The sequence below is a fragment of the Cydia fagiglandana genome, chromosome 12 (genome assembly GCF_963556715.1).
Source record: "Cydia fagiglandana chromosome 12, ilCydFagi1.1, whole genome shotgun sequence".
Lineage (NCBI taxonomy): Eukaryota > Metazoa > Arthropoda > Insecta > Lepidoptera > Tortricidae > Cydia > Cydia fagiglandana.
This window is the reverse complement of record NC_085943.1, coordinates 8,147,506-8,162,298: the sequence shown is the minus strand read 5'-3', so window position 1 is coordinate 8,162,298 and position 14,793 is coordinate 8,147,506.

The window sequence follows — 14,793 nt, the reverse complement described above, 5'->3', positions numbered from 1 at the left end:
TTATGTCTATACTTGTACTTTTACACTACATTAATTACTACTTTATGTTCTTATTAATCATTTGGGTTTAAAAATTCCCTTGAATTGTAGAAGAAAGTTTTATTAGAATGTCAAAAGCATACTTTGTTTTTTATTTAATCAAAAGTATTTCACCTACTACAGGTTGTGATAGATACCCAATAAATAAATTGAATTCGGGATGAAGATATAAATAAAATGATCATTGCTATTAAAATATTGTTTCTGCTGTCTACAACTACATTATTTCAATTACAGAGGTAATAAGTAAGATTTGTTTCAATAATGGAGGTAAAAAGAAGAGCAAAAATAACGGAGGTCTTAGTTGCGATGTGGTCAATTACAGAGGCAAAATTACGAAAAGCAATAAAATCTAAATTGCAATTATAGCTCAAAAATTTCAATTATAGAGGCCTTTTGGTCTCAAGGGACCGGGACCGGACTTTTGGTTGCAATTATTGAGGTTTTCCATTTATCCATTTATTAAGACATAAGGTCCACGTCATTGTTACTGTTTGTACACAGTACAGTGTGCCTCAGTTTTATTATCTACCCTCTGTCTCATGTACCATGTCCCATGTACACTTTGTGTTTGGTATCACTCGAGTGGCGCGTGACGCGTGACATTTCGTGACACTCACGCCACGTCACGTACAGTGTGACATCGCGTGCGGACGCTTCGTTAATGTTTAAATTCGATTATCGAACATTACTGCCGGATTTAAATTGATTCTGTTTGCTCGAAGGGTGTTGATAATTGTGCTGTGAGTCACCTGGGGACTTGGGACGTAATAAAACAATGATAGAACGATATTTCGTTGGAAATAAGCAATCATTAGGTACCTAAAGCTAGGCCGGACTAGGGTTACCAGATACAAATTTAGAATTTCCTGACAAAATTCCTGATTACCGAATATTTTTCCTGACATTTTCTTCGATGGCCAGCCGATATCCGAAGAAGATAAGTTTACTTCGATTAAACAAGATGTTTTACCCTACATTATTTTATTTGATAAGTTGAGTGGATCTCATTTATTATTTTTTACAAAGTTTTTGGATTAATTTAAGTAAATAAAAAGGTACTTTATAAAAAAGTCTCAATTCAAAAAATTCCTAACATTTTCGTGTTCCGTCCCCATTCTTGACAAAAGGCCAAAATTCCTGACATGTCAGGAAAATTCCTGTCATCTTACCCTAGACCGGACGGATGCAACGGACAGCATAGGCGCAAAACCTCCACCTCCACCAATATTTTTTCAAGGGATCGAAACTTTTAGAGTGACATTCCATTTCCAACTGCAGCTGCAATACTGTTCATTTTACTATGGAAATTGACAATGACAGCGACGCGTTTCCATAGTAAAATGAACAGTATTGCAGCTGCAGTTGGAAATGGAATGTCACTTTTAGAAAACTCAGATCAACCCGAAACCTATGTACGAATACTCTAGTAGGTACTATGTTTGCACCATAAGGCGTACAATTTTTCATTTATGGACTGTAAAATTTGACAATCCAGCTATGGACGATGGGAATTTTGACCATTTGCTTCACAAATCGTTAATAAAATCTAAAGATGCGCTACCAATAGATACGAAACAATAAAACTGAAGCTTACTGAACACTTAATAGTACATTATTGTCGAGGCTCGGAAGTAGCTACTTGCAGGCTGAGGATTCGTTTTAAACGGACGACCTTGGGAGTCCGTTTAATTGAATCCGAAGCCAGCAAGTAGCCTTCCAGCCGAGTCATATATAGTGCTTTTCTCAAAAATGGTGCAAGAAATATAAATATCATAGAAATATTTTACAAAAGCAACGTTCTTACATATATATTTTGACAGAAAAAAACCCTTGCCGCCTTTTTATATTTTTTAATAAAAAAATAGGAGTGTATTTTTCTGCCAAAAATACGCCAACCTATTTGAGACATCTAAATAGTCGCGGTACTATTCATCTGTTTGGCTGTTTAATGGGCCAGTGCCTTCATTTGATATGGTAATTTCAACTTTTAAAAAGTTTGGAACTCGACAAATAATGGAATTTGTATGCAACATTGCAGTCCCAAAATCGAGACTGCAATGTTTTTAACTTTTTAATTTTTGTCTGACCATAAACTACGCGCTTCGCGACCAATTTTTTAGACGGCAAAGTCGACTTTGCCGTCCATTTTTGAGAAAAAACCTTATTCATACCTGAGCGGCTACCGCGAAAACCGAAATTCGCAAATTGCGGGATCTTTCTCTTTTACTCCAATGAAGGCGTAATTAGAGAGACAGAGAAAAATCCCCGCAATTTGCGAACTTCGATTTTCGCGGTTATAGCCCTGAACATAAACACAGACAATAAAAAACGCACGCAACAGCTACCTTCAGCCACAACAATACGCACAAGTCTCTCCGTTCATTTACATAATCAACTCTCATCAGCGAGATTTGCATCCAAAACGCACAACGAATTAAATTCACAGCACTACTACCAACATCACTATAGACTTACAATAACTCTTATTCTAAACACAATAGGGTATAGTTTCGTATAAGTGGGTGCCGAGATAACGTGGTCAAGTATTCAAAATAAGAATTCAAACGTCCCGCTTGTCAGCAATTTGTTTTGAAGAGAGAACATTTCTAATTCGCAAAAAGAACGAGCGTTCTATGTTTAAAAAGTATCGTCACGCAACCGGCGCGGCGTTAGGGTGTGTGCAAGGCGAGTTTTATATTTCATTTTATAGTTATATTACCTAATACAAACATTTACACAATTTCAGGTGTGTTTGATAGTGTCTTGTCTACTTGCCCAAATAAAAACCTGAACTCTTGTCACTATAATTAACTCTATTTGCAAATACATATTACAAACTCGTAATTTTTTCTTGGTAACAAATTAAAACAATAATTTTATTATCTATTATGTCACCATCCTTTACTAGTAGCAAAAACGCACGACCACTAAGTTGCTACTGAGTCGGTAAGTGTGTACACACCTTAACAAACTTCCGAATTTGAATTTAAAAAGTTCGAAATGGCGCTCTCTCTAAAAATTTTTTCTGCAGCCGTCATTAGACCGCGGCTTCTTAGGGAGCCAGCTTATTATTATTAGTGGTGGCAACCTAGTTGGGGAGCCAATTTGTTTCTCTGACATCGGGTGCAATTTGGACATCGATGGACAATTGGACACCAGCACGTATTTGTGATTATTTTGTATTAAATGTATGGAGGTTTTGAGCCTTATACCGGGTGTGGCCTGTAATACGAACAAAAAAATAAACTGTAGGCTGTACTCCTCATACTGACCAACATTTGTTCAGCAACTTTTAAAAATAACTTGTAGTTTGATTTTTAATACACTTTAAAGTTTATTCTGAGACGCAATGTATTGCGTATTGCGAATTTTGTTATGTTTAAGGCGAGACAAGCAACGTCAATCACAATGATATGGCGTGGCGATGGCGTCCATTGAAGATAATATTTATTTTGTATGAAAAATAGAGAGTCTAAATACTTCATCATTTTTAAAAGTTGTTGAACAAAAGTGTCACCGTTTGAGGAGTACAATCTATGTTTTAATTATTTGCTCATGTTACAGGCCACACCCGGTATAATAAATAGTGATTTTTTTTAAGTCAGTCATTCTGCGGCTACTACTCTAGAGATACCGTGCAGAAATGCAATAATGAAATTGGCAGAAAATAATGTTTCCTCTTGGAAATAGACTCTTAACCCTTAAAACGTTTCTGTCACTTTTTAACCGACTTCCAAATCCCAAAGGAGGAGGTTATCAATTCGGTTGTATGTTTTTTTTATTATTTTTTTTATTTTTTTATTTTTTTTATTTTTTATGTTTGTTACTCCATATCTCCGTCATTACTGGACCGATTTTGAAAATTCTTTTTTTGATTGAATGTATATGCATACAGATTGGTCCCGTTTCTGTCAAAACCTTCGAGCAACACCGGCTTCCGACACGTCGGAAGGGAGGGGCCCAAGTGATATCTCGCCGTACAAATCTTTCTGCCATTTTTCGCGGGGGGAAAGGTGCACACAGTCGCATTTCTCACACACTTACCTACAAAATCCAATCTGTAATGACGACACAAATACTTAGAAAATGACACACGCCAAAGACAAATTGCAAACCTCGATCTCTTTTTGTGTACGGACGAAGTGACTAGTGTCACAACACGCACACTAACACATTTTCGTTGAAGTATGTCATTGTATTCTGAGAGATGTGAAGTCGGATTTGTCGCTCGACCGATCCGCAATTTGTACTGAGCGAGCAAAATCGATAAATCCAACAATTACTTGAGACTAAAATATAATAATTGTATTTAAATGTAATTTAACGTATGATATGTAAAAAAAATATTACATGTGAAATGTAACACTTTCTTTTTGTAAATTTGATGTCCCCGACCTCTTTTTATAACAAAAAACCGAGCAAACAGGCATTTTTGTGCAGCAGTGTTCACGCGCGCGTCTGGACTCGGTCTAGTGAAAAATCCAAGTGCAACTAGTTTTATTACCCGCGCTAGATTAGATTGACGCGCTAATCTTGTACCTCGGCAGAGGGGAAATAGTGCGAATGCCGCCTCCCTTCCGTGTTGCTCGAAGGTCAAAACCCAGTTCTGATGATGGGTTCCATGAGGAATCAAGGGAACTCCTCAAATCTTAAAGGCATACATATAGTGATTTTTGGGTTTTTATCATCAAATCAAGCATATACATCCAAAAAAGTGACATTTGATGAAGTGGAACTGCTGATGATGATCAGAACGGAACTCCTCAACGACGCATAGTTCACGGTTGGCGATTTGTCCTCTTCGTTATGTTTGTTAAGCAAGTTAAGTTTTTAAGCTACATTTTTGTCAAGCTCGAGTTCTGATGATGGGATCCATGAGGAATCGAGAGAACTCCTCAAATCTTAAAGGCATACGTATAGAGATTTTTGTATTTACATCAAAAAATCAAGCATTTTCATTAAAAACTGTCGCATTTCATGAAGTAGAACTGCTGATGATGATCAGAACAGAACTCTTCCACGACGCATAGCTCACGTTTGGCGATTTTTTCTCTTCGTTATGTTTGTTAAGCAAGTTAAGTTTTTAATGCACATTTTTGTCAAGCTCGAGTTCTGATGATGGGATCCATAAGGAATCGAGGGAACTCCTCAAATATTAAAGGCATGCGTATAGAGATTTTTGTATTTACATCAGAAAATTAAGCATTTTCATTAAAAACTGTCGCATTTGATGAAGTGGAACTGCTGATGATGATCAGAACAGAACTCTTCAACGACGCATAGTTCACGTTTGGCGATTTTTCCTCTTCGTTATGTTTGTTAAGCAAGTTAAGTTTTTAAGCCACATTTTTGTCAAGCTCGAGTTCTGATGATGGGATCCATAAGGAATCGAGGGAACTCCTCAAATATTAAAGCCATACGCATAGATTTTTTTGTATTTTCATCATAAAATCAAGCATTTACATTAAAAACTGTCGCATTTGATGAAATGGAACTGCTGATGATGACCAGAATAGAACTCTTCAACAACGCATAGTACACATTTGGTGATTACGAATTTCGATTTTGGCTTGGACTGGGTCCCGGACTCGGACCCAGAACCGGACTCATACCCGGATCCGGTTCGGACTCGGACCCGGACCTGGACTCGAACCCGGGCTCGGACCCGGACTCGGACCCGGACTCAGACCCGGACTCGGACCCGGACCTTGACCCGGAAAACCACTATGATACCTTAACGAAATAAACCACTATGATTACCTACCATAAAATGTGTAAGTATATAAGTATGATGATGCCAATCTTACTAGCCCCTCCCGCTTAAACCCCCGCATGCGCCGTTAAGTGGGTTAGGTTAGGTTTGAACTGCGATCCTCACAGAACCGAATTGCTATCAGAGAAGTGGGTTAGGTTAGACTAGAACTACGACCCTTACAGAAGAAATGCTAGTAGAAAAGTGGGTGGTTTTACCTCCTTTTCTACATAGTGTACCATCTACAATAATCTTTCACCGGCCCCCATAGAAGTCGGTTTTTTTTTCTTAAAAATTATTTAGTACAGGTACCTACTAAATGTGGCGCCAATTTTATACACTAAGTGCAGGCTAGAAAAAGAAGTACGTTAAAGAAACTGCGAGAATTGTACTTTTTTTCCTAGTTTGAGAAAATATCAGACAAAATTCGGTTTATGCGCAGGCGGCAGTTGAAATTTGAAATTCGCTGAATTTGCGACGGTGTGTGTTCCTGAGGTCATAGAATATAAAGTTAATAGCCAAATTGTTTTCTTTGTGTTGATATTATTACTAGATGAGTTAAACATTGTTATTCTATATAAAGCTCATTAAATCATAGATTAATTCTAAGTCAAAAATTGCGAAATATATCTTGTCCCATTTTTGTGACATTGTCGATAGTACTGGTAACAAGGTACCATTTAGCACGTCCTAAAAAACGGACAGTGCCGACTTGTGCGGAGACAAGATTGTGACAGAAAACGGACATTGCCATACTTAGGGTATATGCTTTTTTTTCATTTATTGTCATTTTATAGGCTATTGTTGCATTGGGGTTATGTTATACATAAGTATATGTATACATTTATTTATATTTTAGTTTCAGATGGTTCCACCATCTGACTCAGAAGAGTGAGATAGCAAAAAAAAAAGACGATGACGAAATTTTACTAGAGACAGATTGTACATCTGCCTTGCCCCAATCTGACTCTTTTTCAGCCAGGTCACTTTCTACGAGGATGTCAAATATGATTGACAAATATATGTTAATTTACGAACACGCGTGCTTTTATTCTTATTGTCATGCTATTAAAGTTTATTGCGCCTCATTGTGAATATCACTATCTGTATTTAAATGTAATTTCGAAGTCTAACGTAGTCATTGTGGGAAAAAAGTTGTTCATAATATTCGACCTGATGACCTAAACACGACCTGTCCTCTAGTACTCCATCCACACAACTTAATTCCTCGCAATTAAACGCATAACTCGCTTCAGTATCCAAATTATTGGCACTTCATGAAATGTCCTACGGTTAGAACCTATTTCAAGTCGATGATGAAGATGCTACAATTCCTGAGGCCTGTAAAATGTAATCTCTACAAATTTCAGGAGAGTACATAGCTAATTTCTCTAGTCTAGAATAGAATCTAGTCTTTCATATGTCGGGCAGACGAAGTAAAGCATTTCTACTCGGGTACAAGAACATATGACATAGCTGATGTCAAGCACCGCTAACTAAAGTCTGCGGTCTGGGAGCATGACATGGATAAGACTCTGGTTCTCGCCAAGGAGGAGCCATATATTCCCAGAATGTTGCCAGAGGCCATTGAGACTGAAAAATATCTAAACTTTTACAGGAACTACAGCAATTTTTACCACCAGCTTAGGTTCCAGATACTCCGGGTAATAAGAAAACAAGCAATACATAGAACTGTGAGACCATAGTGGTAAATGGTGTGGTCATTTAAGTAAAGTAATGTTACTTACAATAATTGTAATGTGTAACTATCTTTATGAGCCTATTTTGCCTGTATACGTAGCTTTATAATGTATATTTTTTGTTTATTATATCTGTACGTGGGTCGTTTTACATATAAACACTAGAAGTAAATATAGTATTATTATGTTTCTCATTACTTTTTTCTTCTTAATAATATAATTAAACATTTTTTCCAAACATTCACTAGTGTGTTATTGAAATAATTATAAATTTTCTTGCCCTGTAATTCTTTAATATTTTTTATTTTGTGAAACTGTATAACGGCATTGTCCGTTTTTTAGGACAACCTTGAGAGCAATCAATCTATAAGGTTCGTGGCAATGTCCGTTTTAACGGACGTCCTGAAAACCCTACTTTCAGAATGCTTTTAATTTTATTTTCTTAAATTTAGTGTGTTTTTACTCATTACTATCCCCAAAAACATTCCATGAAATTGGTGGATACATTATTTCATGTCTTGCCATGTTAAGGGTTAACTAGGTTTGACGTAAATAGAAAGTGGAGAAATGACTAACCCTGTGACGGCTGTGACACAGAGACCTAAAAGAATCTGTTTTATAGTTGGTCAAACCAATTTATCAGTCAGTAAGAACCAGGAAAATTATACTCATCCTTTTCTTTTGGGTGCTAGTGCTAGTACCTACTAGTGTAAGACAAAGTTAGTATGATTCTCTCTGTTTATGATTGAAATGAGACAGTTCTTTGACAAACTATATGCTGTAAATCAAATGTCACTCTATTGGGGAGATGGGGAGAGGTTATAATTTTGGTCTAGGCAGGTAATGATCTCGCGCCAGCAATAGTTTATTAATTCACCTAGGTATGTATATATGTATCGGTATTTTGAATATTATGTAAAGTTACATGCACTCACATAATATTTTAAATTGCGTGCGATCAAAAAAACGCGTGGAATCCGCACGATTCGGACCGATCCGTCGGCCATAAAGCACGTCGCATTTATCTCTGTGTTTCTACACGCCCATCATTGTCTCCAATTCTTTCAAAAAGGCGTAAGTGCCATATTATTACAAACGACTTACGACGTTTTTAACGGTTTGCGGGCTGCCCCCGGGACAATCGAAAACGGACAATTCGGATTTTGAATTTGGAAGCACCGCCGCCGGCCGCCAAGCCGCCATATCGCACGCGATACGTAGTAACGGCCATTGTTTTTAGGGATTCGTGGGAATGTTTAAGTGTGATATCGTTAAGAGTTGGAAATTGGAATGAGACTTGTTAATAACAAGTCTACATAATATGTAGGTATAGGTATGTCTTCTTATTTCCACCTGGGATAAGGTGAGGTGAGCACTCTTATCTACATATATAGCCATAAGTATATCTACTCTGGCAAACCCACTTTTGTCACAAGTCTCAAAGTTCGCGCCTATTTTTTTATAATTTGCCTACCTACCGTCTATTGGTAATGTATGTATGTATGTATGTCAAACTATATACTTACACATGACCAAATCTCTAAAGGAACAAAAAAAGATGTTTCTAAATTCCTAGACAGTTTTGGTACTTACCTACTTATTTCGATAACACGGAACCAATGCTCAATAATACAGGTTAAGTAGTTCAAGGTCAGATGCTCAGTCTATAAGCGCATGTCGGCAATGTTTTTGTCTATGTTGTATCGTTATCTATGGACCTTCTGAGAAGCTCTCAATTACCTCATATTGCACCGATCACGCTATTAAGTATGGATTTAGTTTGTTGGCGGATATAAGTAGGTAGTTTATGTGAAGCTACACCTACACGCGTATTCGGGAAACGAGAAAATCACAAGATCTAGAGACGATATAGAGATCAACTAGATTTACATTAGATATCGACTAGATGTGACTTGGATATCTAAGTCATAACTTGTCGAAATCGTTCAAGAGGACCTCCAGAATCGCGGAATTTGACATATCTAACTTACAAATGACTATATCTTCTCGATATCGTATCTTATACATCTCTTGATGATCTCTAGTATTAAAGTTAGAATAGGGCCGCTAGATGGTCAAGCAAATCTTGTCAGTAGAAAAGGCGGCAAATTTAAAAAATGTAGGCGCGAAGGGTTATCGTCCCATAGAGAATTTGAATTTCGCGACTTTTCTAGTGACAAGATTTGCTTGACCAACTAATATATACCTAACACCTACAATACCTGAAAAATCGAATATTGGTTCAGATCATGCCAGAATTTCCAAAGGTTTTCATGAATAATAAACATAATTTAAACTTAACATTAAAAAATAAAACCCCTAATTTTAGTTTGACAGTGTGAGAACTTTCATTCGTGACTATATATTTTAATGTTATTCAAATAACTTTCTTTCCTTTGAAGAACGCGTGATCGACCGTTGCAGTTTCTGAATTCCAAATTCAAATATGTCGATTATTCAAATTTTTCGAATTATCCAAATTCTTCGCGACTCCTGTTTCTTTTTGCGAATACGTGGGAAAGTTTTGATGTAAATTGGTCGCATTCCAGGGTTCCAAATGACTCGTTCAGAATATTAGTCAACTTCTTATTTTGACTGTTAAGCGCGATTTACATGACGAAATTAGTTGCATGACACTAATTTCACCCAAAAATCGCGGAGGACACGATTTGCTTTCATGAAATAAATGCATGCATTACGAAAATATTACGCGTGAAACTGTAGGTAAAACTAATGTCACGAAATTAATTTCACGCCATTAGATATATAGGTATACCTAATTTCCAAATGTAAATCCCGCTTTAAGTTAGAACGAATTATACCTAGTTTTTTGGTTTAAACAATTGCCTTTATTCACATTTCTTCAAATTTCAATAAACAATTCGCTTATTTAGTAAAGGGACTAATCACAGGGGACAATGATAAATAAGGACTGTTCAGTTTACTAAGCGGACACTCTTACACCTCTTTTAATCGGCGAATTTAAAATCAATTGACGTACAGCTCATAACAATATAATTAACAATCCCTTATTTATCAATTGCTACATATTTGTTCCCATAATAGTCAAATATTTTTCCCGAAGGACCGAACAAATTTGGAACATAGCAAGTTAGTTCTGCAATAAGGATGCACAGGCTAGTATTCACTGCGAAAAATCGTAAATATGTACAAATTTTCCAAGTTAAACGTGAATAAAATTATTAAAACATTTGTAGAGCATCATATGCTTGAAGATTTTACAAAATCCCGGCACAGAAGCGGCCCGGCCAATCCAGAAGCAAAAGTATTGTCATGCGGCTGTTAAAATCAATAAATTACTTATCGGTTCGCGAAATTCCTAAGACAGCAGGCGTTAGAGTAGGCACAGATTAAAATATAAGAAGTATGTACAATAAATGGACCCATAGAAACAAAAAAATGGACAAAATAATTACAGAGCAGCGAAAGCAATCGAAAAAAAGAAGCGTCAAACTGTACTACATTTTACATTAAGATAAATTTCGTAGCATTTTAATGGACAACGGAAAATGCGTAAAATGTTGCTGTAGTACGTTACCAATGGCCCTGATGCTACCATGCCGTTGTAGAAGATCATATATTCGACGAGGAGAGTAACATCAAAATTAACCAATTCATGAAGAAAGTCCTTGTCTGGCAGGCAATTGGATCCTGTGGCCTTAAAAAGTTTGTTCTATTTTGCGACATGAACTTTGGTTGCGACATTTACAGAAAATAATGCATCTAATAACGAGTACTTTCCGTCTATCAGACGCATAATGTCACCTCTTCATTTCGGCCTGATTTGGCAAGTGCCCACTATGCTGGTCAGAAAGTAAAGCTACTGAATTTGAAAAACATTGATTTCGTTCAAAAACAAGTCAACTCATCTAATTGCCCGGAGCTCCACTCCATCGAGTGACACTAGACCAATCTGAAGATGCACTTAAAAAAGGGTAGATCAGAAGCTAAAACATTGAAAGAATTCAAACGAATGTTGTTTACAACTTGTCAAAAAGTGTCAAAAATTGATGTGCAGGCACTTGAACGGCGCAACCGTGTAAAAGTACGAAAATCTTACCGATGTTATTATATTATACTATATTTACATTAAAATGTTTTGCGTTGGTTTCCGTTTTTATTATATTTATCTAAATAAAGCGATTCCAGAATTAGAAAAATGTAATTTATACTTTTTTGTGTGTCCGCTTAATAAAATGAACAGTCCTTATACCTATATCGTTGCTTATCATGAATAGTGGCACAACTCAAAATGAAATGCTATTGCATTTAATATTCTATCTTTTACTGGTAAGATTTAAGATCGAACGGCATTTCATTTTGTTTTGTGCCACTTTTCATGATAAGCAAGTACTTATGTGGTGCCAGTCAATACCCACTTTCAAATAAAATGTTACCCACCATTTTTATTAAATAAACCAATAAAAAGTCAAAATGCTTTTTGATTAGTTTCCAATTGAGCACCTGGTTAACTGTTCTGAAACTGGCTTCATTCTTAATACTAAATTAAATTAAAAACAAAATATTGGCAATAAAAAAAATACTTCGAAATTCTCACACGAAACCGTCGGGAGCAATTTTAAATTTGGAATCGAAATTCGTTAACCATTTATTTGAATTAAGAATCGGTCGCCAGAAGCTCGGTTTGAGCACGCTTCTGCCTACGCACGCACAGGGTTAGCGCCAATTTTATATAAATGCCCACTTTTGATCACGTTCTGAAATAGTTTTATTACCTACTTATTTTTTTTATACCACATCGGTGGCAAACAAGCATACGGCGAGCCTGATGGTAAGCAGTCACCGTAGCCTATGGACGCCTGCAACTCCAGAGGTGTTACATGCGCGTGTGTTAAGTGTTATTTATTTCAATAGATCATTTTGTATGCATTTTGTACGTCATAATTTCATAGAAGTTTGACGTTTAAAATAACACTTGCACTGCGTGGGCTGTCAAAATCGTTATCAAGTAACAGACAATACTAGCGCCATTTAAAATAGGAACACTATAAAATCTACGTCCGTAACGTAGTTAACGTAACACATGCCGTCCCGCTTGCTCCTAGATCCACTGCATATCTCCGTCTTGCTTCATGCGACACAAAGTGACATCTTCGATTGTCACCGACCAATGACGCGAACGCCGCTGTCATTGGTTTAGATTATCCGTTAAAGTAAATTTGTAGGTAAGTACCTACTTACAATAGGCATTAAATGGTTTTAGAAGTTAATTGTGAAGTAATAATCTTTATAAACGATTAAAGTCTTATACTAACGTACCTATCCTAGTGGCCTATATTTACCTACGGCTGAAGTCAAAATATCACACGAATATTTTTGTTATAACTTATTAAAAAAGTCGAAAATATTTTTTTCTACATGGCCTGAGAAAAATGTTGTGGATATTGTACACCTTTTTTATTACCTATACATATTGCAACTAGGTAGGGAAAATCTTAAAAAAAATAGACCAGCCGCTAGTAAAAACAATTGTAACCTTTTCTAAATCTAATGATATAGTTTAAAATCACTTTAAATATAAATCCTATCAGTTCTAGGCATTAAACAACATAATAGTCGAGGGCGTGCTCCCGCCCATTGGTTGGAAAATATGTCACCGCACCTACGCGTCCCCGTCTGCGATTGGTCGAAACTGTCACCATGTCGCATGCAGTGACATCCACGATTGGTCGGCGCCACGCCCAGCCCGCACGTTCTAAATTTAAATTAGGCACGCTGCTACTGGCTGTTTTGAAATTCATAGAGAATTATTTTTAGTTTTAAAAATGCCGTTCCGGTTTACGAGTGCTAGAGTTTTGAGCGTCGAACTTTTAATTGATCCTGTTTCTGAAACTTTATTGCGATGTTTCACTTTTATTATTAGGTAACTTGATGCTTTATTTACCTATTCCTAGTAGTTTAAATCAAGCTAAATCTCGAACTAACTAACTTTTTAGTAGGTAGTCACATATTAGATAGAAGAAGATAATCTTTCGTTTGATTCCTCGAACCTACGCTTCGTTTCGTTCTAAAAATACAATACCTAATATATATTATATTTATTATTCGCTTTAGGTATGCAAAATCTTGTATGTACTTCCTAAAATACGATGTGAGGCCTAAGAAGCTTTGTAGTTGTTTGGTATTGGTAGGCTCTGGAAATCTAGCGACCGCATCCGTCTTTTCCGGTGAAGGCCGCACCTGCCCATCTTGGATCACATGTCCAAGGTTACTCCACTTGTCGTTGGACAAGCATAATTCGGTTTATAAGTTGTCTATTATTTTAAAACTAGAAGCCAAAAAACTAATACCTAATATTGACTGACTCAAATACTATTTGGCTAAGTAGACGCCTAATAAGTAGGTATGCTGATCGTACTAACCTACTTATTCCTCTAAATTTCCAGGCAACTTCATTAATCTCATTTTCAATATAAATGCCCCTTACTACCTACCCTAAAATTGTTTTCAAAACATTAGAGACATTAGAGCTTTTTTTTTTAATTGCGAGAGGTCGCAGCCAGCGCGGCTGCGCGGGAGTATTGATTGAGACGAGGGGTTCACGCCCGGACGGCGAGGTGACAAATGGGATGAAAAAGATTCAGCATTGTCTATGGTATGTTGGTTATGCGTCAATGAAATCGAGATACGGCATCATTATGTGGGGTAAGGTCGATACAGAATATTAAGGCGTTAAGGAATTGAGTGATAATTTTAGGTGAACCTTAAGTACCTATATTAGGTATATTAATGCCTTATTGATTGAGACGAGGGGTTCACGCCCGGACAGTGAGGTGACAAATGGGATGAAAAAGATTCAGCATTGTCTATGGTATGTTGGTTATGCGTCAATGAAATCGAGATACGGCATCATTATATGGGGTAAGGTCAATATAGAATTTTAAGAAGTTAAGTTGATAATATTAGAAGTATGTAGGTACCTATTAGAACAAATTAAAATATTTTCAGAAAATATTTTAATTTGTAATTTCAGTTTATAAGTTAAGTTGAGTTATAACTTTAGGTGTACCTAGGTAGGTATTTAATAATGCCTTATTTGAGACGCGGGGTTCACACCGGGATGGCGAGGTGACAAATGGGATGAAAAAGATTCAGCATTGTCTATGCTGGTATGTTGGTTATGCGTCAGTGAAACCGAGATACGGCATCATTATATGGGGTAAGGTCAATACAGAATTTTAAGAAGTTAAGTTGATAATATTAGAAGTATGTAGGTACCTATTAGAACAAATTAAATTATTTTCAGAAAATATTTTA